Source organism: Scyliorhinus canicula, chromosome 16, assembly GCF_902713615.1.
Source record: "Scyliorhinus canicula chromosome 16, sScyCan1.1, whole genome shotgun sequence".
Classification (NCBI taxonomy): domain Eukaryota; kingdom Metazoa; phylum Chordata; class Chondrichthyes; order Carcharhiniformes; family Scyliorhinidae; genus Scyliorhinus; species Scyliorhinus canicula.
In genome coordinates this window covers 11,183,014-11,208,645 of record NC_052161.1, presented here as the reverse complement: position 1 = coordinate 11,208,645, position 25,632 = coordinate 11,183,014, and the positions used below count along the sequence as shown (strand labels likewise).

Sequence of the window (25,632 nt, the reverse complement as noted above, 5' to 3'; positions counted from 1 at the left end):
GATCAATATTTAAATTATTATACAAGGCAGGCTGGACCATGGTATCCTGCTTTGAATCATGTGTAAATGAAAGCAAAATTTTATGGGCACAAATAAATTATGTAGCTTAAAGAACATAACTACAATGCTCAAATATCCTTGAACTTTTATTACTGTCCATTAAGCCTTCCCTCCAAACAAATCTTCACACTCAGAACCTGTATATCTTTGATTCAGTGTAAGTTTCCCTAGTTGCATTTCTTCAGGGGATGCCACAACATTTGCATCCAGATTATCAGATGTAACAGGAAACAGTCAATTGTCTGATCCTTTGTTGCAAATGTTTTTTATCTGCTCCTCCTCCTCCCTTCTTGTATCAGCCATAGTTGGCAGCACTCTCGCCTCTGAATCACAAGGTTCCGGATTAAAGTTCCACCCCAGGACTGAAGAACAAAAATCAACACTGACGTTCCAGTACAGCATGGAGGAGTGCTGCACTTTCGAAGGTGCAGCCTTTTGGATGACACTTTAAATCTCGCCTCTGAATCACAAGGTTCCGGATTAAAGTTCCACCCCAGGACTGAAGAACAAAAATCAACACTGACGTTCCAGTACAGCATGGAGGAGTGCTGCACTTTCGAAGGTGCAGCCTTTTGGATGACACTTTAAACCAAGGCCCTTTTGCCTGCTCAGGAGAATGTAAAAGACCTATGGCATTGTTTTGGAAAAAAAGCAGGAGTTATCTCCTGTGTTATAAATGCATAGATAACATTTTTAGGTTCGATGTTTTAATTTTTAAATGTAGAATAAATGAAATTATGCCTGTTCAGCTCTTAATTATGCATCGATGAGGAGTTTTACGAATCTTGAGGTGGGGCTGTCAGCAAGTCTCCGACTTCAGATCCTGGTGCCATGTTTAAATGTCACCCAGGCAGCCATTCACTCAATACAGGGCGGGAGAGGGGCAGCAAGGTGGCGCAGTGGGTAGCACTGCTGCCTCGCAGTGCTGAAGTCCCAGGTTCGATCCCGGCTCTGGGTCACTGTCCATGTGGAGTTTGCACATTCTCCCCATGTTTGCATGGGTTTCGCCTCCACAATCCAAAGATGTGCAGGCTAGGTGGATTGGCTATGCTAAATTGTCCCTTAATTGGAAAAAAAATTGGGTACTCTAAATTTATTAAAAAAAATTGGGTACTCTAAATTTATAAAAAAAAATACAGGGCGGGAGCCCCACATTACTCATTTAGGCCGCAGTTCATACTAGAGAAGCTGGCAGATGTGGGAAACCACTTCCCTGGATATACGAGGGTGCCTCCAGCATTGCCGTTTGCACATTTCGAGATGAACACCACTTGCAACCCACCCCATGGTTAGGCCAATGCTCACTGTTGCAGTGGCCTGACCATGTTCGCCAGTATCTTGGCCATCTACAGGCCCTGCATCTTGCTTCTCGTGCACTTGCATCTCCTGGCACCGTGCCAGCCTGCAATGGGCACTCCTCATTTGGATGAGAACCATTACTAAGGCAGGGTTGCCTGCAGCCTGCATGATCGTTGCTTCAGTGGATCAGCTAATAAATTGAAGTGGGACATTCTTTACAGATTTCTCTCCATCTCAAAGCAAGCAGGCCAGTGCTAAGCCTGGCACCATCTAGACATGGCATCTCCATCCCTTCAAGGTGAAGGACATCCTGGAGGGACAGAGCTGGGTGTTCCTTCCATTTGTGCATGACTGCACATGGAGATATTGCTCTTTGATCAGAGTCATGTGCAAGAAGCCTCCTCTGACACTATTCTGCTTGCCTCCACTATCTTCGAGACGTCGTAGCTCTTGCAGCATGGAAAGAGGAAACACGTGAGCCCTTGCCAATCATGACCATTGACCCAGGTGGATGAAGACACGAGTTGGCAGCCGTTCACCAGCCGTGCTGCCTAGAGGCATCCACCTCCCTCTCTCCCTTCATCCCTGCACCTGACTAGCTGATGGCAAATGGTACAGAATGAGTGACAGCTCCACAGCTTGCTGGGATCTCAATGGTTTGAGACCCATGAGTTAGGAACAAACCTGCTGGCGTGTGGCCTTCACCATAGAGAGGAGAACACAGTTGAATATGATTGACATCCGGTTGCTTCATTATTATTGGGATGATCCTTTAGTCAACCAATTGTACTGACCTTGAACTCAACCCACCCAAAGATCCCACTTTGGGGGATCTCACTTGATGACTGCGTGGTCCAGGTCCGGTTTGGAAAAAGGTGCGTGTCACTTTCCAGACTCTGTCATCTTCCACCCTCCATGTCAACCCTTCTCCCTCTCTTCCTCCTCCCTTCCCCTCTATTATCTGTGCACCAAGAAATCTGGGTGTGATGGGGATCATTACTTAAGATAGAGCCATAGATGTTTACAGCCTTTCGGCCCAGCTGGTCCATAATGCTCAGTTTCTACCACTAAGCTATTCCCACTAGCCTGCATTTGACCCATATCCCTCTATACCCACCCTGCCCATGTAACTGTCTAACTACTTTTTAGTGGACAAAATTACACCCACCTCTACCACTGCCTCTGGCAGCCCGTTTCAGATGCTCACCACCCTCTGTGAAGACATTTTCCCTCTGGTCTCCTTTGTATCTCTCTCCTTAAACCTATGCCATCTAGTTCTACCTTTGGGAAAAAATGTCGACTATCTACCTTATCGATGCTCCTGATTATTTTATAGACCTCTATAAGTTCACCCCTAAGCCGCCTATGTGGCAGGGAAAAAGGTCCCAGCCTATCCACCCACTCCTTCTCACTCAGACCATCAAGTCCTGATAGCATCCTTGTAAATCTCTTCTGCACTCTTTCTGGTTTAACAATATCCTTCCTATAATAGGGTGACCAGGACTGAACACAGTATTCCATGTGTGGTCTTACCAAAGTCTTGTACAACTTCAATAAGACGTCCCAACTCCTGTATTCAGTATTCTGATCAATAAGACCTAGTATGCCGAATGCCTTCTTCACCACCCTGTCCACCTGCATCACCTCACATTTATCCAAATTAAACTCCATCTGCCATTCATCGGCCCACTCGGCCGATTGGTCAAGATCCTGTTGCAACCTTGTTCACTATCCACTATGCCACCAATCTTTGTGTCATCTGCAAACTTGCTAACCATGCCTCCTACATTCTCATCCAAATCATTAATATATATCACAAATAACAGTGGACCCAGCACCGATCCCTGAGGCACACCGCTGGTCGCAGGCATCCAGTTTGAAAAACAACCCTCCACAACCGCCCTTTGGCTTCGGTTGCCAAGCAAATTTTATATCCAATTGGCTACCTTGCCCTGGATTCCGTGAGATTTAACTTGTTGCAACAACCGACAATGCGGTACCTTGTCAAAGGCCTTGCTAAAGTCCATGTAGACAACGTCGACCGCACTGCCCTCATCTACCTTCTTGGTTACCCCATTAAAAATCTCAATCAATTTTGTGAGACATGACTTTCCCCGTACAAAGTCATGCTGACTTTCCCTAATTAGCCCTTGCCTGTCTAAATGCCTGTAGATTCTGTCCCTCAGAATATCTTCTAACAACTTACCCACTACAGAAGTAAGACTCACCAGCCAATGTGTGATTGTTGTCTGCGGTAGGTGCTGGCTGACATGTGTCTTGAATGCATTCGATTAAAAGAAGCTTATTTCATCATGTACAGTTCTTATATACAATTTTGACCAATGGAAGAAGGTTCAGAAAATGAGAACTGTTAGTTTCAGCACTCAACAATAAAGAATGTAGAAATCATAAAGCAGAGCAGAATAGGAAAAGCACGATACTCCCAAAAGGAAACAGAGTCCCCGAGCGAGTGCGTTTAGCTGCGTGATTCCCGGTGCCCACAATGCCGAGAAACACATGGCAATTCAACGCGACTTGCACTGGATAAGGGGGCCTGAACGAGGAATGCACAGCCGAGGCTCCACGTTGCTCCGTTTTGTACAGTGGGGAGCTCCGCTCGCCGGAACTTCCCATTGTAGCATGAGTTCGGGACATCTGTACGTTAGAAGTGAGGCTAGGGCAGCATGGTGGCGTGGTGGTAGCACTGCAGCCTCACGGCGCCAAGGTTCCAGGTTCGATTCCGGCTCTGGGTCACTGACTGTGTGGAGTTTGCACATTTTCCCCGTGTTTGCGTGGGTTTCGCCCCCACAACCCAAAGATGTGCAAAGTAGGTGGATTGAACACGCTAATTTGCCCCTTAATTGGAAAAAATGAATTGGGTGCTCTAAATTTAAAAGAAAAAATAAGTGAGGCTTACTGCTTCGCTCTAATATGCCGATTTGCCAAAAAGTGATCCCACTCATTGTGGGTGGGATTCACATCGCACTGTCTTGTGAGATCGCGTTGAATCTTGCGAGGCGTTGCGAGCCGGGTTGATCCAGGGAGCAGGTGTCCTGGATTTCAATGCAACGTGGCTTTTTTTTTTAATAAATAATTTTTATTGAAATTTTTACAAAATACAAAATATCATAACTCTATTAACGTACACCCGCGGTAACACCCCGTAAACAGTGCCCCCCAGCTGCAAGAGCAAAAAAAGGAACAAGGGAGAGAGATAGCCCCCCCCGGGTTGCTGCTGCTGTCGGCCTATTTCCCTACAGTTCCGCCAGGAAGTCCAGAAAGGGCTGCCACCGCCTGAAAAACCCTTGTACTGATCCCCTCAGGGCAAATTTCACCCCCTCCAATTTAATGAACGCTGCCATATCCGAGATCCAGGCCTCCACGCTTGGGGGCCTCGCATCCTCCCACTGGAGCAAGATCCTCCGCCGGGCTACTAGGGACGCAAAGGCCAGGACCCCGGCCTCTATCGCCTCCTGCACTCCCAGCTCCACTGCCACCCAAAAATTGCGAGTCCCCAGCCTGGCTCGACCCTGGATCCCCCACCTCGACACCGTCTTTGCTACCCCCTTCCAAAACTCCTCCAACGCTGGGCACGCCCAAAACATATGGGCGTGGTTCGCTGGGCTCCCCGAGCACCTAGCACACCTGTCTTCGCCCCCGAAAAACTTACTCATCCTCGTCCCGTTCATGTGAGCCCTATGTAGCACCTTGAACTGTATGAGGCTAAGCCTCGCACAGGAAGAGGAGGAATTCACTCTCTCCAGGGCATCCGCCCATGTCCCCTCCTCAATCTCCTCACCCAGCTCCTCTTCCCATTTACCCTTCAGTTCCTCCACCGTGGCCTCGTCCACCTCCTGCATCACCCGGTATATGTCCGAGATCCTCCCTCCTCCGACCCACACCCCCGAGAGCACCCTATCCCGCACCCCCTGTGGAGGCAGCAAGGGGAACCCCTCCACCTGCTGCCTGGCAAACGCCCTCACCTGGATGTACCTAAACATGTTCCCCTCTAACTCCCCCAAGCTCGCGAACCTCCCCTCCACAAACAGGTCCCTCAACCTCCTAACCCCTGCCCTGTGCCAGCCCCGGAATCCGCCATCAATGCTCCCTGGGACAAACCGATGGTTCCCCCGTATCGGGGCCTCTATCGAGCCCCCCATTTCTCCTCTGTGCCGTCTCCATTGCCCCCAAATTTTGAGGGTAGCCGCCACCACCGGCTCGTGGTATACCTCGTTGGAGGGAGCGGCAACGGCGCCGTTACTAGCGCTTCCAGGCTCGTGCCCACACAAGACGCCGCCTCCATCCTCTTCCACGCTGCCCCCTCCTCGCCCATTACCCACTTACGCACCATCGCTGCGTTGGCCGCCCAGTAGTACCCACAGAGGTTGGGCAACGCCAGCCCCCCCTATCCCTGCCTCGTTCCAGGAACGCTCTTCGAACCCTTGGAGTCCCATGCGCCCACACAAATCCCGTGATACTGCTGTTGACCCTCCTGAAAAAGGCCTTTGGGATAAAGATGGGGAGGCACTGGAACAAGAACAAAAACCTCGGGAGCACCGTCATCTTGACGGACTGCACCTTCCCCGCCAGTGATAGCGGTAACATATCCCACCTCTTAAACTCCTCCTCCATTTGCTCCACCAACCTTGTGAGGTTGAGCTTGTGCAGGGCCCCCCAACTCCCAGCCACCTGGACCCCTAGGTACCTGAAGCTCTTCCCTGCCTGCTTCAGTGGGAGCCTACCAATCCCCTCCTCTTGATCCCCCGGATGCACCACAAACACCTCGCTCTTGCCCAGGTTCAGCTTATACCCCGAGAAACCCCCGAATTCCCCAAGGATCCTCATCACCTCCGGCATCCCCCCCACCGGGTCCGCCACATACAGCAGCAGGTCGTCTGCGTACAGTGACACTCGAAGGCCTTCTCCGCGTCCAACGCCACCACTATCTCCGCCTCCCCTTCCACCGCCGGCATCATAATGACATTGAGGAGTCTTCGCACATTTGTGTTCAGCTGCCTTCCCTTCACAAACCCCGTCTGGTCCTCATGTATGACCCCTGGCACACAATCCTCTATTCTAGTGGCCAGGATCTTTGCCAGCAGCTTAGCGTCGGCGTTCAGCAACGGAATCGGCCTATATGATCCACGCTGCAGAGGGTCCTTGTCCCGCTTCAGGATCAAGGAAATCAGCGCCCGCGACATAGTTGGTGGCAAAGCCCCCCCCTCCCATGCCTCGTTAAAGGTCCGGACCAACAGGGGGCCCAACAGGTCCAAATACTTTTTATAGAATTCCGCCGGAAACCCGTCCGGCCCCGGCACCTTCCCCGATTGCATGCTCCCTATCCCTTTGACAACCTCCTCCAACTCGATCGGCGCCCCTAGTCCCTCCACCCGCTCCTCTTCCACCCTCGGGAAACGCAACCTGTCCAGGAAGCGCCCCATTCCACCCTCCTCCACCGGGGGCTCAGACCGGTACAGTTCCCCATAAAAGTCCCTGAAGACCCCATTGACCTCTACCCCCCTCCGCACCACCTTCCCGGCACTATCCCTCACTCCCCCAATCTCCCTGGCCGCGTCTCGCTTCCGGAGCTGGTGCGCCAGCATCCTGCTCGCCTTCTCCCCGTGTTCATACACCGCCCCCTGTGCTTTCCTCCACTGGGCTTCCGCCTTTCTAGTCGTCAGTAGGTCAAATCTGGCCTGAAGGCTACGCCTCTCCCCCAGCAATCCCTCCTCTGGGGCCTCCGCATATCTCCTATCCACCTGCACCATCTCGCCACCTGCACCATCTCCCCTATCAGTCTTTCCCTTTCCCTCTGCTCCTCCCTCTCCCTATGAGTTCGGATGGAGATCAATTCCCCCCTCATCACCGCCTTCAATGCCTCCCAGACCGTCCCCACCTGAACCTCCCCGTTATCATTGGCTTCGAGGTATCTCTCAATACACCTGCGGACCCTCCCGGCCACCTCCTCCTCTGCCAGCAGCCCCACCTCCATGCGCCAGAGCGGACGTTGGTCCCTCTCTTCCCCCAGCCCGAGGTCCATCCAGTGTGGGGCATGATCCGAAATGGCAATGGCGGAGTATTCCACTTCCTCCACCCTCGACACCAACCCCCTGCTCAGGACAAAAAAGTCAATCCTCGAGTAGGCCTTATGTACATGGGAGAAAAATGAGTATTCCCTGGCCCTTGGCCTCGCAAGCCTCCAAGGGCCCCCCCCCCCCCCCCCCAATCTGGTCCATAAATCCCCTCAGCACCTTAGCCGCCGCCGACCTCCTACCCGTCCGGGACTTGGATCGATCCAATGGGGGATCCAGCACAGTGTTAAAGTCTCCCCCCCATGATCAGGCCCCCCACCTCCAGGTCCGGAATGTGGCCCAGCATACGCCGCATGAACCCCGCGTCGTCCCAATTTGGGGCATAAACATTCACCAACACTACCCACTCCCCCTGCAGCTTGCCACTCACCATCACGTACCTCCCGCCACTGTCAGCCACCACCTTCAACGCCTCAAACGACACCTTCTTCCCCACCAGGATCGCCACCCCCTTCCTCTTCTCGTCCAGCCCTGAGTGGAATACCTGGCCCACCCACCCCTTTCTCAGCCGGACCTGGTCCACCACTCTCAGGTGTGTCTCCTGGAGCATGGCCACATCCGCCTTCAGCCCCTTCAGGTGCGCAACTACTCGGGCCCTCTTGACCGGCCCATTCAGCCCCCTCACATTCCAGGTTATCAGCCGGATCTGAGGGCTCCCTGCCGGTTAGCCATACCCCCTCCCTTGCCCACCCCCGGCCAGCGTCCCACGCTCTGCCAGTTTCCCACGGCGGCTCCTCCTCCCCCCCCCCCCCCCCCCCCCCCAGCACCCCCTGCATCCTCCAGCTCCTTCCTGACCGTTTCAGCAGCAACCCGGTTAACCCCCCCCCCCCCCCCCCCCCCAGGCTAGGACCCCTCCGAGCCGCGCGCCCCCCTCTACAGCACTCCCGTGAGCCAGCTATCTTCTGCTGAGCCCGGCGGCTCCCGCCCTACTTTCGGCTCCTCCCAACGTGGGACTGCCCCTCCTCCATAGTGCCAATCAACCAGTCCACCCTCCCCCGCTCCTGCGCGGGAGAAGAAGACCCCGCCTCCTCCCTCTCCCAGCACGGGGACCCCGCAGAAAGCCCGCGCTTTCGCCCTGCTGGGCCCCGCCTCCTCCAGGGCCACTCCCATTGTCAGTCCCCCTCACCAGCTCCCCAAACACCCCGTTTACCCCTCAGTCCAAACCCGTCCACCCAACTCCTGCTAGAAAACCCATAAAGAAAACACCCGTACGGCATCACCCTACCCACCCTACGGCCACCCCACCTCATACCCTAAACCCCGCAAATACACATACAGTATAAATAAATACAGTATTCTACAGCATCCCCCCTCCGGGGGACCCTCAGTTTGTGTCCAGTTTCTCGGCTTGCACGAAGGCCAAGCCTCCTCCGGGGACTCAAAATAATGGTGCTGATCCTTATAGGTGACCCACAGACGCGCCGTCTGCAACATGCCGAACTTCACCCTCCGTCTGTGGAGCACCGCCTTCGTCCGGTTAAACCCGGCCCTCCGCCTCGCCACCTCCGCACTCCAGTCCTGGAAGATCCGCACCTCCGTGTTCTCCCACTTGCTGCTCCGCTCCTTCTTGGCCCACCGGAGCACACACTCACGATCCACGAACCGGTGGAACCTCACCAACACCGCCCGCGGCGGCTCGTTCGGCTTGGGCCTCCTAGCCAGAATTCTGTGGGCCTCCTCCAACTCCAGGGGGCCCTGGAAGGACCCAGCCCCCATCAGCGTGTTCAGCATCATCACCACATAGGCCGCTAGGTCCGACCCCTCCAGCCCCTCCGTGAGGCCCAGGATCCGTAAATACTTCCTCTTCGACCGGTTGTCCAACTCCTCGAACCGCTCCTGCCATTTTTTATGAAGCGCCTCGTGCACCTCCACCTTCCCCACCACGGCCACGACCTCGTCCTCCCTCTCGGCGGCCTGCTGCTGCAGCTCCCGGATCGCAGCCCCCTGGGCCGTCTGGGTCTCCATCAGTTCCCTGTTGGTTACCTTGATGGACTCCAGCAGCTCCACTTTCATCTGGAAGCAGCGCAGCAGAGTCGTCTCGACCCACTTCTTCAACTCTTCAAAACTTTCGCCGGCTGCCATTTTGTCCTTCGGGTCCCGATTTTTCCCGGGTGTTTTCTCCTTCGATTCTCTCCCTGCCCCGCTCCTGGTCTCCACCATGGGACCTCTGGGGCGACTCCTGGCCTCTTTCCACGTCGGGATTCGCCTCACAAGCTCCGTTGGGGGCCTTTAAAAAAAGCCCCAAAGTCCGTTTTTTCCGGGAGCCTCCGAACGTGCGGCTCAGCTGATCATTGCCGCTACCGGAAGTCGCAGCGTGGCTTTTGGCCCTCATTTAGATCATTCAATAATTATTGAATAATATACTTTTAAAACTGGTTTCCAATCACGTGTATATATCCTGAACCTACTTTCCTGACTTATTTAGAAATGAAAGTCGGAGATTATCATTTTCTATTATCTTTTATGTATTTTGATATCTCTTTAATTCCTATTTTTGGTGCACTTTGAAATGTAAGCCATTTTAATTGTCATTTGTTTAAACTTAAAAGTTGGCTGAGCTTTTCTACACCCTTTCTGTATTGTAATAGTCGAACTGTGTATCATTTTGACTGCTTGGCAAAAGTCCAAGCATGCATATCTTGTGTTGTATTACTTTGATGCGGGTACACTTTGGACTTTTATTAAATGTTCATGATAGTTATGGTTGTAAATTATGGTATTGTATTGCTTTTCCACATCGTGAGCAGATGAGATGCAGGAAAAGGTTTATGGTGTTAAATTTTAATTTAAGAAAGGAAATTAACAAGGGCTATGATGAAACCTGCCAGAATGCGTACTTAGCACATAGAGTATTGCAATGTGACTGCAAAATTAGCACATTTTTATTGAACAATATATTAGGAAGAGCGGAGGGATCCACCATTACTGTTCCTCTCCATCTCTCTCTTACCCCCCGTCCCTCCCCCACTATTTTGTGGAGGAAATGACTCCCATTTAAATACACATATTAATGCCTTTAAAAAGGAGCATGATGAATATCTGTTTAAGGATAAGGACATGAGGATAAGGGCAGCATGGTGGCACAGTGGTTAGCACTTCTGCCTCAGTTCCAGAGACCTGGGTTCAATACCGGCCGTGGGTCGATAGTGCTTTTTCAGAGGATCGGTGCAGACTCAACAGGTCGAATGGCCTGTACTGTAGGAATTTTATGGTTCATAATGCCCTTGTATTGCACAGGCAGTTGTTCCTTCTGTATAAGGATTGTACCTTCGAAGTTGATTATTTCGGTTGACTTGTGATTCTGTTCCTCTTGATCCCCCAATTTAGTCCTCTAAAGAGTTTCAATTGGGAGACTACGTGAGATTGCATATTCTATATGGCCTTTTGAAAGCAGGGCCTTTGATAAACTAATTGTTTGGTCTTAGATAAGACATTTTAACACAGTGAATAACTGATGCTGGTTGGACTGGATTTTCAAATCCAGCTTTGCATGCTAATTCCCTTTATGTTACATCTGGTCAGGGATGCTTCCAGAGATTTTAGTCCAAGGAATAGGCAGAGATGGCTTCCAAAGGAATTATGAACATAGACTAATATGATCAACTCTACAAAACTGCTGCCCTGTGAGGGGGACTGGTGAAGGATATACTTGGGGTAGTAGGACATGGTTGAATAGTGCAAATGATGAACAAAAGCAACATAACGGATAGCAATTTACAAAGTTTAACCTTTTGGGAATTAATTATCAAGAACCTCTTGACTCGAGGTAAATGAACTGTGGGATAGATTATGCAATCTTCAGCCAAGGAGTGCACTTTAAGGGCTAAAATGCCACTTTTCCATTCCATGCCATAATGTTTCTTATTGATGTTAAAAATATCCAGCTCCTATCACTTTACGAAGCCAATGATATTTGAAATGCATCAGTATGCATGGCAAACTGCTAAATGAGGCATGTAAGCAAGAGTCATGCTCTAGTTATTCCTTCACCTACTACAGTTACATTGTAAAACAAAATCTCAATGCTGGCAACCACTCTCAATGCAAATCGATCAGGGCCTCAGTTTAGTGATTAGTATGTTAACCCTTAACATATTTTGTCTTGCTCAGTGGATTCCTGATAAGGTTTCTTGTCTATTGCTCTCTGATTTTTAACAAATTTAAAAACTCATTAGGAGTTTTACAAAAGCGCAGGAAGTAATATTGCTATTCATTAATATTCCGACTATTGAAAACGAATCAAAGTGGGAACAGGAAAATTGCAAATGCAAGTTTGGTGCATTATTTCTCTTCAAAAATACATAAAAAATTATAACATGGACAGAATCCAAGATCAAGAAAGATTGGGATGACAGAACAAGCTAATTCATTGAATCACAAAAGGAGGCTATTCAGACTATCCTGGTTATGCTGACTCTTTGGTAGTGCTATCTAACTAGTTTCACTCCCCTGTTCCTCCTCATGAAGTCAAAAAAATTGCGAGGCTAAGTGTTTATTCAATTTGCTTTGGAAAGTGTCCGACCCACGCCGGCCGACCTTCGCGACCCATGCCGGCCGACCTGTGCGACCCACAATTTTCTCTTACCTTGTTTGCTGCTGACAAAAATGGAGGAAATGATTTTGGGTCCCTTTGGCCCTCGTATACGCTCCTTCAATGGAAACTGTTGGATGAAGGTGAAGCCTTCCTGTGTCGGATTTTTTTTTTTTTTACAGGTTCGCGGCCGCTTGCAGCCGGCGTTCTGAAAAGCCGGCTTATGCGCGGGGATTTGCGCAATCGGGAGGGCCCGACACCCGCCCACGACCCACCAGCGGGTTGCGCCCCCGACTTTGAAGAACACTGTTATAGGCAATGCATTCAAGAACACAGCAACTTGATACGTACAGTACTGTAGAACATGTTTCAATAAGAGTCTTCTGCATAGCTACCATGTCCCTTACACTGTCATAATTTGATAAAGGATTTGAGGGATATCCTCAATGTTCCTATGGAGATATCCATTCAATTTTACTTCCAGCTCAGTCAATTATTTCTCTAACTTTTGTGTATTCCTCTGAAGCTATATTTCTTACTGTCATTTCAATTTTAAGAGTATGATTGTAGTAACAAATCTATTTCATGCAACTTTAAAAAAAAAAAATCCAAGGGGACAGTTGTGTCACAGTTGATGTTCAAAACCTGTAGCAGGTTTGGCAGAATTTAATGCTAGGGGCACTGCTGGTAGCAGCCAGCAAGCAATAAGGAAGTAAATGTTGTTGGTCTTCATTGCAAGAAGATTTGAGTTCAGAAGTGAGATGTGTTACTGCAGTTATACAGGGCCTTAATGAGACCATACCTGGAGTATTCCGTGAAGCTTTGATCTCCCTATCTAAGAAAGAATATACTTGCCTTGGAGGGAGTGCAACAGAGGTTCATTAGGCTGGTACCAGGGTTGGTGGGACTGCCCTATGAGGAGAGATCGGATTGACTGGGCCGTATTCACTAGAGTTTAGAAGGATGAGAGGAGATCTGATTGAAACGTATAAAATTCTAACAGGGCAAGGCTGACTAGATGTGGGGAGGATGTTTCTCTGGTTGGGGAATCTAGAACCAGGGGCCACAGTCTCAGGGTACAGTGTAGAACATTTAGGACTGAGATGAGGAAAAGCTTCTCCACTCAAAGGGTAGTAATCCTGTGGAATTGACTATCGCAGTGTTTTTCAAACTTTTTTCGAGCGATCCACTTTTACAGAATAGCCAACTATCACGACCCGCCCACATTCTCAAAAGGTTTTCCATAATTACTGTTTAAAAAGTCACACTTCTGTAACATTCATTGTGAATTTGTAAATTGAGCTTCTGTTTCACCTTAAACGAGAGCTCCACCCTGACACATTGCTAAATGGTATAATTTAGGATTATTTGATTATTTTATTTCTTCACACCCATTGTTCGCATTTGGAAAATTGCATTCAAGCGCTGGAAAGATTAACAGGCTCAGTATTGCACAGGTTTAACAACGTTCAAAATCTAACAAGACCTCGGTTGGGAAATTGCACTCAAAACTTCAACTTCAGGAACAGGAGCCCTAACTGTTGAACTAAAAACACGGTCAGACAGAAAGTCATTGGACGCTTGTCAGTGCCGTTTCCCAAGTAAATATGTAACAGACTGAAAGCATGCTAAAGGAAAACAATGCTGGGCACAGCTCAGCTGACCAATATACAAAATGTGCAGACACATTCTATTCCATACACCTGCAACATTTTACCGGCTCCTGTATACAGGGGAATAGTTTAGTCACCAGCTAATGTCATCTTTAGCGGACAATTCAAGTCCCGATAAAGGTAGATACAAAGGTCATGGTTGTAGATTCAGCTCCTGGAGTCCATGTAGCCACACGGTAGAAACGGATACTTGGGGACGAGTACCTGGGAAGAGAGGGTGGAAATCGGTGGGGGACGTGATGAAAACAAGATGCACCCTTGAAGGACAAGAGCCCTGGTGTGGAGAGACAATTCGGAAGTGGAAGGAGTGAACATAGGGGCATCTAGGGCTGAAGGAGGCTGGAGGGCCAAATGGCCTACTCTTCCTAGTTTCTATGTTTCAGCAGATAGGACCGGTGTGAAACGTTTTACAGGTTGAAGGAATTGAGTTGGCAAGTTGTGTTGCCATTGAGGTGATTCTTTTTTACTGAGGTTCAATTGTTAGATCTGTCTGAGTGGTTTCTGCTGTGGGAAGGTTTAAATCTCTTGAAATCTTACTTCCAAATAAATCAAAGTAGTAATTCATATTTCCACAGTATTTTATTCTGTTCCCTTCTCCTGCACACCCAAATTTGTAAGGGGAGAACTTGCATGAAAATGTGCAGTCATTATTTACTCAAAGTGAGCTTTATGTCAAAAGTGATATTTCTTGGAAGCTTAGAATGGAAACAGCATCAGACAACAACATTGTGCATCAGTTGCTACTCCTAGTGTCAGCATTTAACATGTTTTTTTTGTGTCAACTGAACTTTAGCAAAATTTGACGGCCAGAATTGTGTTTTTTACTTGCATTAAAAAAATTAAATTGTGATCTGTAATTTAACATTGTGATCTTTGTTTTTAAAGTGAATGCTCTGCAAAATGGAGCTTATTTGATTCCGCAAACACGGAAGACATTCCATTCACCATCCTCTACCATGACTATCAAAACTTCTCCAAAACAGTTTTTTTTTTTTGAAAAGAGCATTCAGAAGTTGAGATTTGTCAGAATATGGTGTTCTGATATTTTGTTTTTCTCTTTTCTCATCCTGTGCTCTGTATTCCTCTCAAAAGTTTTGAACATTATTGTGGGAACTGAATGTCAAAACATCAAAATGGTTCTTATTCGTGTTCATGCGATTGATATTAAAGCAGTTCATTATCAATCGGTGTTCAGGATTAAGATTAAACATTTTTTTTGTTGTAATTTGGCAGTACAGATGAGAAACAGAATGCAACTCCTAATTATAGTGGAATCAGCTTGAAACAGAATGTTTGAAATAATTTCAGTTCTTCAAATGCCAGTGTACTAGTATCTCTCGTTAGTATCTCTGTTAATAGTAACTCAGGCTCTGTCGTCAATTTAGTTATTGTATTTAGTGCAGTCATGGCGAGTCATAGAGTCGTACAGCGCAGAAAAGGCCCTTTGGCCCATAGACTCTGCACCGAGAGGGTTGGAGAAGGTGGGGAATCTATTTTTGGACGGGAGGTGTGCTGGCCTGGAGGAGTTGAAGAGAAATATGGGCTTTCAGAAGTGGACGAATTTAGGAACCTTCAGGTGCAGAGCTGGGTTAAAGCAGTTTTTTTTCCAGCCTTTCCGGTGTATAACTCGCCCACCTTGTTGGAGTGGATTTTATCCTGTTCGGGATTGGTGGAGGGTAGTACCTCAGGGATGTACCAATGAATAGTGGGGGAGGAGTTGAGGGAGGAGTTAGGGCCAGTACTAGAGGAAGGGGTGTGGTGTGAGGCATTGAGGAGGGTGAACTTGACAACTTCTTGCATGAGGCTGAGCATTCAGTTAAAAGATAGTTTTCCGAGTGCACCTCTCAAGAGTGAGAATGAGCCGCTTTTCTGTTTGAAGGGATGGAAGATAGGTGTGAGCGTTGTTCAAGGGGATCCACACGTGTTCTGGTCATGCCCCATGGAGGGTTTAGGGTTCCTTTTTTGACACCATTTGATTTGATTTATTATTGTCATATGTATTAGTATACAGTGAAAAGTATTGTTTCTTGCATGCTGTACAAACAAGCATGCTGTACAAACAAGGGGCTGTTTAGCACACTGGGCTAAATCGCTGGCTTTGCAAGGCAGACCAAGCAGGCCAGCAGCATGGTTCGATTCCCGTAACAGCCTCCCCGAATAGGCGCCGGAATGTGGCGACTAGGGGCTTTTCACAGTAACTTCATTGAAGTCTACTCGTGACAATAAGCATTTTCATTTTTTTTTTCTCAATGCATACCGTACATAGGGAAGGAAGGAGAGACTGCAGAATATAATGTTACAGTTATAGCGAGGTGTAGAGAAAAGATCAACTTAATACGAGGTAGGTCCATTCAAAAGTCTGAAGTCAGAGGGAAGAAGCTGTTCTTGAGTTGGTTGGTACGTGACCTCAAACTTTGGTATCTTTTTCTTGACGGAAGAAGGTGGAAGAGAGTATGTCCGAGGTGCGTGGGGTCCTTAATTATGCTGGCTACCTTTCTGAGGCAGTGGGAATTATAGATAGAGTCAGTGGATGGGAGGCTGGTTTGTGTGATGGACTGGGCTACATTCATGATGTTTTGTAGTTCCCTGCGGTCTTGGGCAGAGCAGGCTCCATACCAAGCTGTGATACAACCAGAAAAAATGCTTTCTATGGTGCACCTGTAGACATTGGTGAGGGGTGTAGCTGACATGTCGGCGATCCTGAATATGGGGGTGGAACACTGGCCACTGGTGCCGATTTTTCGGGTCTCCAATGTACCGGAAGTGCGGACAGGCGCAGGGACGGATACCCTGGACTTTGCTTTGTTGGAGCGATGTCCAATGGGCTGAAGGCTTTCGCGTAGCTAGGTGATTTGATGGAATTTGTGCACTTCGAGAAGGTCAAATATACCTTGAGAGGGTTGATTGAGGGGTTCTATCGAAGATAGTGACTGTTTATAGTGCATTTCAAATAAATGGTCACTGCTAGAGCTTGGGGGGGGTGGAGGTACGGTGTCTTTGTAAAAAGTGTTGTTCATGGAATTTGGTTTAAAAATGCTTGTTATGATTCACGTATTTTATATTATGTTGTATGAAATGTTACAAATTTAATAAAAATCAATTCCAAAAGACCGAGGCTGACTTGTCAGTGCAGTACTGAGGCTGCATGCACTGTATGTGCTGCAGGCTTTCGAATGAGATGTGCAACTGAAACCCGTGACTGCCACTGTAGGCTGATGGTAAAGCTGCCATTACATCATTTTGAAAAAGAGGGAGTTACACCAGATGTTTTGACCAATTTTTACCTCTTGATCAAATCACAAAAAAGCAGGTTATTTGCTTATAGTCACATGCACAAATTGACTGCGATGTCTCCTACATTATAGAACATAGAAAAAATATAGCACAGAACAGGCCCTTCGGCCCACGATGTTGTGCTGAACTTTTGTCCTAGATTAAGAACAAATTAATCTACACCCCATCATTCTACCGTAATCCATGTACCTATCCAATAGCCGCTTGAAGGTCCCTAATGTTTCCGACTCAACTACTTCCACAGGCAGTGCATTCCGTGCCCCCACTACTTTCTGGGTAAAGAACCTACCTCTGACATCCCCCCCTATATCTTCCACCATTCACCTTAAATTTATGTCCCCTTGTAATGGTTTGTTCCACCCGGGGAAAAAGTCTCTGACTGTCTACTCTATCTATTCCCCTGATCATCTTTTAATCCTCTATCAAGTCGCCCCTCATCCTTCTCCGTTCTAATGAGAAAAGGCCGAGCACCCTCAACCTTTCCTCGTAAGACCTACTCTCCATTCCAGGCAACATTGTGGTAAATCTTCGTTGCACCTTTTCCAAAGCTTCCACATCCTTCCTAAAATGAGGCGACCAGAACTGCACACAGTACTCCAAATGTGACCGTACCAAGGTTTTGTACAGCTGCATCATCACCTCACGGTTCTTAAATTCAATCCCTGTGCTAATGAACGCTAGCACACCATAGGCCTTCTTCACAGCTCTATCCACTTGAGTGGCAACTTTCAAAGATCTATGAACATAGACCCCAAGATCTCTCTGCTCCTCCAAATTGCCAAGAACCCTACCATTAACCCTGTATTCCGCATTCATATTTGTCCTTCCAAAATGGACAACCTCACACTTTTCAGGGTTAAACTCCACCTGCCATTTCTCAGCCCAGCTCTGCATTCTATCTATGTCTCTTTGCAGCCGACAACAGCCCTCCTCACTATCCACAACTCCACCAATCTTCGTATCGTCTGCAAATTAACTGACCCACCCTTCAACTTCCTCAGCCACGTCATTAATGAAAATCACAAACAGCAGAGGACCCAGAACTGATCCCTGTGGTACGCCACTGGTAACTGGGCTCCAGGCTGAATATTTGCCATCCACCACCACTCTCTGACTTCTATCGGTTAGCCAGTTCATTATCCAACTGGCCAAATTTACCACTATCCCATGCCTCCTTACTTTCTGCATAAGCCTACCATGGGGAACCTTATCAAATGCCTTACTAAAATCCATGTACACCACATCCACTGCTTAACGTTCATCCACGTGCTTGGTCACCTCCTCAAATAATTCAATAAGACTTGTGAGGCAAGACCTACCCCTCACAAATCCGTGCTGACTATCCCTAATCAAGCAGCGTCTTTCCAGATGCTCAGAAATCCTATCCCTCAGTACCCTTTCCATTACTTTGCCTACCACCAAAGTAAGACTAACTGGCCTGTAATTCCCAGGGTTATCCCTATTCCCTTTTTTGAGCAGGGGCATGACATTCGCCACTCTCCAATCCCCTGGTACCACCCCTGTTGACAGTGAGGACAAAAAGATCATTGCCAACAGCTCTGAAATTTCATCTCTTGCTTCGCATAGAATCCTTGGATATATCCCGTCAGGCCCTTGGATATATCCCGTCAGGCCCGGGGGACTTGTCTATCCTCAAGTTTTTCAAAATGCCCAACACATCTTCCTTCCTAACAGGTATCTCCTCGAGCTTACCAGTGTGTTTCACACTGTCCTCTCCAATAATATGGCCCCTCATTCGTAAATACTGAAGAAAAGTACTCATTCAAGACCTCTCCTATCTCTTCTGACTCAAGACACAATCTCCCGCTACTGTCCTTAATCGGACCCACCCTCGCTCTAGTCATTCTCCTATTTCTCACATGTGTAAAAGGCCGTGGTGCTATTGGGGGGCCTATAGAAAACTCCCAACAAGGTGTCTGCTCCTTTCCTATTTCTTTTTTTAAAATTTAGAGTACCAATTCATTTTTTCCATTTAAGGGCCTTGATTCTAACTGCCAAAGATTTTTCATGCCCTCTCTTAGCTCTCCTAATCCCTTTCTTCAGTTCCCTCCTGGCTATCTTTTATCCCTCAAGTGCCCTGTCTGAACCTTGTTTCCTCAGCCTTACATAAGTATCCTTCTTCCTCTTAACAAGACGTTCAGCCTCTCTTGTCAACCATGGTTCCCTCACTCAACCATCTCTTCCGTGTCTGACAGGGACATAACATATCAAGGACACGTAGTATCTGTTCCTTGAACAAGTTCCACATTTCAATTGTGTCCTTCCCTGACAGCCTATGTTCCCAACTTATGCACTTCAGTTCTTGTCTGACAGCATCGTATTTACCCTTCCCCCAATTGTAAACCTTGCCCTGTTGCACGCACCTATCCCTCTCCATTACTCAAGTGAAAGTCACAGAATTGTGGTCACTATCTCCAAAATGCCCCCCCACTAACAAATCTATCACTTGCCCTGGTTCATTACCAAGTACCAAATCCAATATGGCCTCCTCTCTGGTCGGACAATCTACATACTGTGTTAGAAAAGCTTCCTGGACACACTGCACAAACACCACCCCATCCAAACTATTTGATCTAAAGAGTTTGCACTCAGTATTTGGGAAGTTGAAGTCACCCATGACTACTAACCTGTGACTTCTGCACTTTTCCAAAATCTGTTTCCCAATTTGTTTCTCCAAATCTCTGCTTTTATTGGGGGGCCTATAGAAAACTCCCAACAAGGTGTCTGCTCCTTTCCTATTTCTTTTTTTAAATTTAGAGTACCAATTCATTTTTTCCAATTAAGGGGCAATTTAGCATGGCCAATCCACCTAGCCTGCACATCTTTGGGTTGTGGGGGCGAAACCCATGCAAATACGGGGAGAATGTGCAAACTCCACACGGCCAGTGACCCAGAGCCGGGATTCGAACTTGGGACCTCGGCGCCCTGAGGCAACAGGGCTAACCCACTGTGCCACCGTGCTGTCCCTCCTTTCCTATTTCTGACTTGAACCCATACTACCTCAGTAGGCAGATCCTCCTTGAACTGCCTTTCTGCAGCTGTTATACTATCTCTAATTAATAATTCAACCCCCCCACCTCTTTTACCACCCTCCCTGATCTTATTGAAACATCTATAACCAGGAATCTCCAACAGCCATTTCTGCCCCTCTTCTATCCAAGTTTACGTGATGACCACCACATCGTAGTCCCAAGTACCAATCCATGCCTTAAGTTAACCCACCTTATTCCTGATGCTCCTTGCGTTGAAGTATACACTCTTCAACCCATCTCCGTGCCTGCAAGTACTCTCCTTTGTCAGTGTTACCTTCCCCACTGCGTCACTACACACTTTGACGTCCTGAACACGGCTATCTTAGTTGCTGGACTAAAGTCCGGTTCCCATTTCCCTGCCAAATTAGTTTAAACTCTCCCGAAGAGTACTAGAAATCCTCCCTCCTAGGATATTGGTGCCCTTCTGGTTCGGATGTAACCCGGCCTGCTTGTACAGGTCCCACCTTCCCTAGAATGTGCTCCAATTATCCAAATACCTGAAGCCCTCCCTCCTACACCATTCCTGCAGCCACATGTTCAACTGCACTCTCTCCCTATTCCTAGCCTCGCTATCACGTGGCACCGGCAACAAACCAGAGATGACAACTCTGTCTGTCCTGGCTTTTAACTTCCAGCCTAACTCCCTAAACTCGTTTATTACATCCACACCCCTTTTCCTACCTACGTCATTGGTACCAATGTGCACCACGACTTCTGGCTGCTCACACTCCCCCTTAAGACTCCTGAAGACACGATCTGAGACATCCCTGGCACCCGGGAGGCAACATACCTTCCGGGAGTCTCGCTCGCGACCACAGAATCTCCTATTCCCCCTAACCATTGAGTCTCCTATTACTATTGCTTTTCTATTCTTCCCCCCATCCTTTTTGAGCCCCAGAGTCAGTCTCAGTGCCAGAGACCTGGCCGCTAGGGCCTTCCCCCCGGTAGGTCATCCCCCTCAACAGCATCCAAAACAGTAAAGTTGTTTTGAAGGGGAACGGCCACGAGGGATCCCTGTACTGTCTTCGTTCGTTTTCTTTCCCCTGACTGTAACCCAGCTACTCTTGACCTGTACCTTTGGTGTGGCTACCTCCCTGTAATTCTTCTCTATTACCCCCTCTGCCTCCCGGATGATCCGAAGTTCATTCAGCTCCAGTTCCCTAACACAGTCTTTGAGGAGCTGGAGTTGGGTGCACTTCCCGCAGGTATAGACAGCGCGGACACCGGTGGTATCCCTCACCACCCACATCCTACAGGAGGAGCATGCAACTGCCCTAGCCTCCATCCCCTCTTACCTTACAGAATACAGCTGCACTGTGGACCAACTGGAACTCCGCCCTCCGACTCTGCTCCCAGTCAGCTGTACTACAGTGATACATGACTGCTTCAAAAGTCGACTGTAATGGAGTTGGGACACGAGGTTGTGAAAATAGCTACACAAGTGCAAATCTGTCTTTCTTCCTAATACCTTAATGATTCAACACCCATCTCTTCATATTCTACAATCCTAGGGCTGGATTTTGCGTTTTTGGGAATATGTCCCCACGCCGTTGTGAAAACTGGCCTCTTACGCCAGGAAAACTGGCGTCCAAAGGCCACATTCACAGCCTTGCAGGGGGCTAGCCGAGCAAGTAACTGTCATGGTGCTTGCAACTCCAGCTGCCGCCCTAGTCATTAGAAATACGCCATCGGGTATTCGGCTAGTCAGGGGCGGAGAATAGCGGGTGAGCCTCAGGCAATGGCCTCAGGTGGCGGATACTCGTCGAGGCGTGCTCTCCCAATACTCTGCTTTTGGGGGGGTGCGGAGAATCGTGGAACCGGTGCCGGTCCTGATTTCATGCGTGAAACTGGATTCTTAGCCCTGTCGCCGAATGTGATTTTGGCGTCCGGGTGCGGAGAATCCAGACCCTAATGTTTACTTTTGTGTGCAAAAAGAGATTCAAGGTTCTTATTTACTATTTGTCATTCCCTTACTCTTCTAAGCTTGTCTCCTTCATCTCCTAATGGCTCTACTATACTAACCATAAAATATTTTAGTACTCTGATATCCTACTATCAGAGGATTTAGTGCTTTGAAACCTGTTTGGTTCAGATGACTTGTAAAACTGTTGAATCTAAGCTTGATCATTGGATGGATTATCAAAAACATAAGCATTGTGTTTACAAATTAAGTGACCTGCAAAACCTTGGGGATTCATTTACCTATAGATAAAGCATGAAAATGTGGACGCACCTGCATTTTTGAGAGTTCTTTACATGTTGTGACAGTGGCAGCTAAAAATTTCCAAACAGAAAATGTTTTTTTTGCTGACAGATCTTCTAGACTTGTTTAACAATTGAGTATTAACCTTGATGTATAGTATTTGCTTCTTTGTCCAAAGATAATCAGGATTTGATTCTGGGGCAAAGAATAATATTACTAAGGTTCTGATTGGTGTATTGTTCTTTTTCAATAACAGCAGGTAGGCATGTTTACGTAATAGGAACAGCAGCTAAGAGAATAAATGCATAACTTTTTTTGCCACATCAGAGAAAATTTTGATTTGATTTATTGTCACATGTATTAGTATACAGTGAAAAGTATTGTTTCTTGCATGCTATGCCGACAATGCATACCGTACATAGGGCAGGAAGGAGAGATTAAAGTTGATAGAGATCAAGCGAGTAGATGGAGAAATTAATGTAGAAATTGAAAGCTAATAATTTACCCGCCCAGTCATAGATATCCAATTTGTTACAAGTTATCTACCTCTTGTTAGATATTGTATATACTATTGCAAAAGTTGACCCCATTATTTCTGGCTTAAAAAAAATATTTTCATATACCTCGCATAAACGTTGACCCTGGACTTTCAGGGATCGAAGGCCAAAAAGTTCAAAACCAAAGGATGCAAGAGGTTGGGAAGAGAGAAGCCATTGGCTACAATTGGAAAGGCAAGTGTGACCTAAGAACATAAGAACATAAGAACTAGGAGCAGGAGTAGGCCATCTGGCCCCTCGAGCCTGCTCCGCCATTCAATTAGATCATGGCTGATCTTTTGTGGACTCAGCTCCACTTTCCGGCCCGAACACCATAACCCTTAATCCCTTTATTCTTCAAAAAACTATCTATCTTTACCTTAAAAACATGTAATGAAGGAGCCTCAACTGCTTCACTGGGCAAGGAATTCCATAGATTCACAACCCTTTGGGTGAAGAAGTTCCTCCTAAACTCAGTCCTAAATCTACTTCCCCTTATTTTGAGGCTATGCCCCCTAGTTCTGCTGTCACCCGCCAGTGGAAACAACCTGCCCGCATCTATCCTATCTATTCCCTTCATAATTGTAAATGTTTCTATAAGATCCCCCCTCATCCTTCTAAATTCCAACGAGTACAGTCCCAGTCTACTCAACCTCTCCTCATAATCCAACCCCTTCAGATCTGGGATTAACCTAGTGAATCTCCTCTGCACACCCTCCAGCGCCAGTACGTCCTTTCTCAAGTAAGGAGACCAAAACTGAACACAATACTCCAGGTGTGGCCGCACTAACACCTTATACAATTGCAACATAACCTCCCTAGTCTTAAACTCCATCCCTCTAGCAATGAAGGACAAAATTCCATTTGCCTTCTTAATCACCTGTTGCACTTGTAAACCAACCTTCTGTGACTCATGCACTAGCACACCCAAGTCTCTCTGAACAGCGGCATGCTTTAATATTTTATCGTTTAAATAATAATCCCGTTTGCTGTTATTCCTACCAAAATGGATAACCTCACATTTGTCAACATTGTATTCCATCTGCCAGACCCGAGCCCATTCACTTAACCTATCCAAATCCCTCTGCAGACTTCCAGTATCCTCTGCACTTTTCGCTTTACCACTCATCTTAGTGTCATCTGCAAACTTGGACACATTGCCCTTGGTCCCCAACTCCAAATCATCAATGTAAATTGTGAACAATTGTGGGCCCAACACGGATCCCTGAGGGACACCACTAGCTACTGATTGCCAACCAGAGAAACACCCATTTATCCCAACTCTTTGCTTTCTAATTAACCAATCCTCTATCCATGCTACTACTTTACCCTTAATGCCATGCATCTTTATCTTATGCAGCAACCTTTTGTGTGGCACCTTGTCAAAGGCTTTCTGGAAATCCAGATATACCACATCCATCGGCTCCCCGTTATCTACTGCACTGGTAATGTCCTCAAAAAATTCCACTAAATTAGTTAGGCATGACCTGCCTTTAACGAACCCATGCTGCGTCTGCCCAATGGGACAATTTCTATCCAGATGCCTCGCAATTTCTTCCTTGATTATAGATTCCAGCATCTTCCCTATTACCGAAGTTAAACTCACTGGCCTATAATTTCCTGCTTTATGCCTACCTCCTTTTTTAAACAGTGGCGTCACGTTTGCTAATTTCCAATCCACCGGGACCACCCCAGAGTCTAGTGAATTTCGGTAAATTATCACTAGTGCATCTGCAATTTCCCTAGCCATCTCTTTTAGCACTCTGGGATGCATTCCATCAGGGCCAGGAGACTTGTCTACCTTTAGCCCCATTAGCTTGCCCATCACTCCCTCCTTAGTGATAACAATCCTCTCAAGGTCCTCACCTGTCATAGCCTCATTTCTATCAGTCGCTGGCATGTTATTTGTGTCTTCCACTGTGAAGACCGACCCAAAAAACCTGTTCAGTTCCTCAGCCATTTCCTCATTTCCCATTATTAAAACTCCCTTCTCATCCTCTAAAGGACCAATATTTACCTTAGCCACTCTTTTTTGTCTTATATATTTGTAAAAACTTTTACTGTCTGTTTTTATATTCTGAGCAAGTTTACTCTCATACTCTATCTTACTCTTCTTTATAGCTTTTTTAGTAGCTTTCTGTTGCCCCCTAAAGATTTCCCAGTCCTCTAATCTCCCAGCAATCTTTGCCACTTTATATGCTTTTTCCTTCAATTTGATACTCTCCCTTATTTCCTTAGATATCCACGGTCGATTTTCCCTCTTTCTTCCGTCCTTCCTTTTTGTTGGTATAAACCTTTGCTGAGCACTGTGAAAAATCGCTTGGAAGGTTCTCCACTGTTCCTCAACTGTTCCACCATAAAGTCTTAGCTCCCAGTCTACCTTAGCTAGTTCTTCTCTCATCCCCATGTAATCTCCTTTGTTTAAACACAAAACACTAGTATTTGATTTTACTTTCTCACCCTCCATCTGTATTTTAAATTCCACCATATTGTGATCGCTCCTTCCGAGAGGATCCCTAACTATGAGATCATGAATCAATCCTGTCTCATTACACAGGACAAGATCTAGGACCGCTTGTTCCCTCGTAAACCATATTTAACATGGGTAGCAAAATAGCAAAAAATAAATCCTAATTGTCATAATTCTTACAGTGATGGGGTTAATAGCTGAAATCACAAATGCTGATTTATTTTCTTTTTTAAAAGGGAGAGTATATTGTCAGGAACTTTGCATCATGCAAGGGCAGGTGGACTCATTGATATTTCACTCAAACTGTCACAGGAAGGATATTTTTATGAAATGCAATTATAGGCTAGTTCTTGTTTTTTTGCGGTAGTGTATGGTTAAGAATATTTAGAAAGTTTGTTTAACAGATTTCAGCTCCCTTTTA

The 25,632-nt window shown here is 47.1% G+C and overlaps 1 protein-coding gene across 2 annotated transcripts in view; it reads left to right on the top strand.

Annotated features, from left to right (window-relative positions):
- LOC119979297 (metal transporter CNNM2-like) overlaps positions 1 to 25,632 on the top strand; it is a 231,752-nt gene that overhangs the window by 55,575 nt on the left and 150,545 nt on the right. The window lies entirely within an intron of this gene.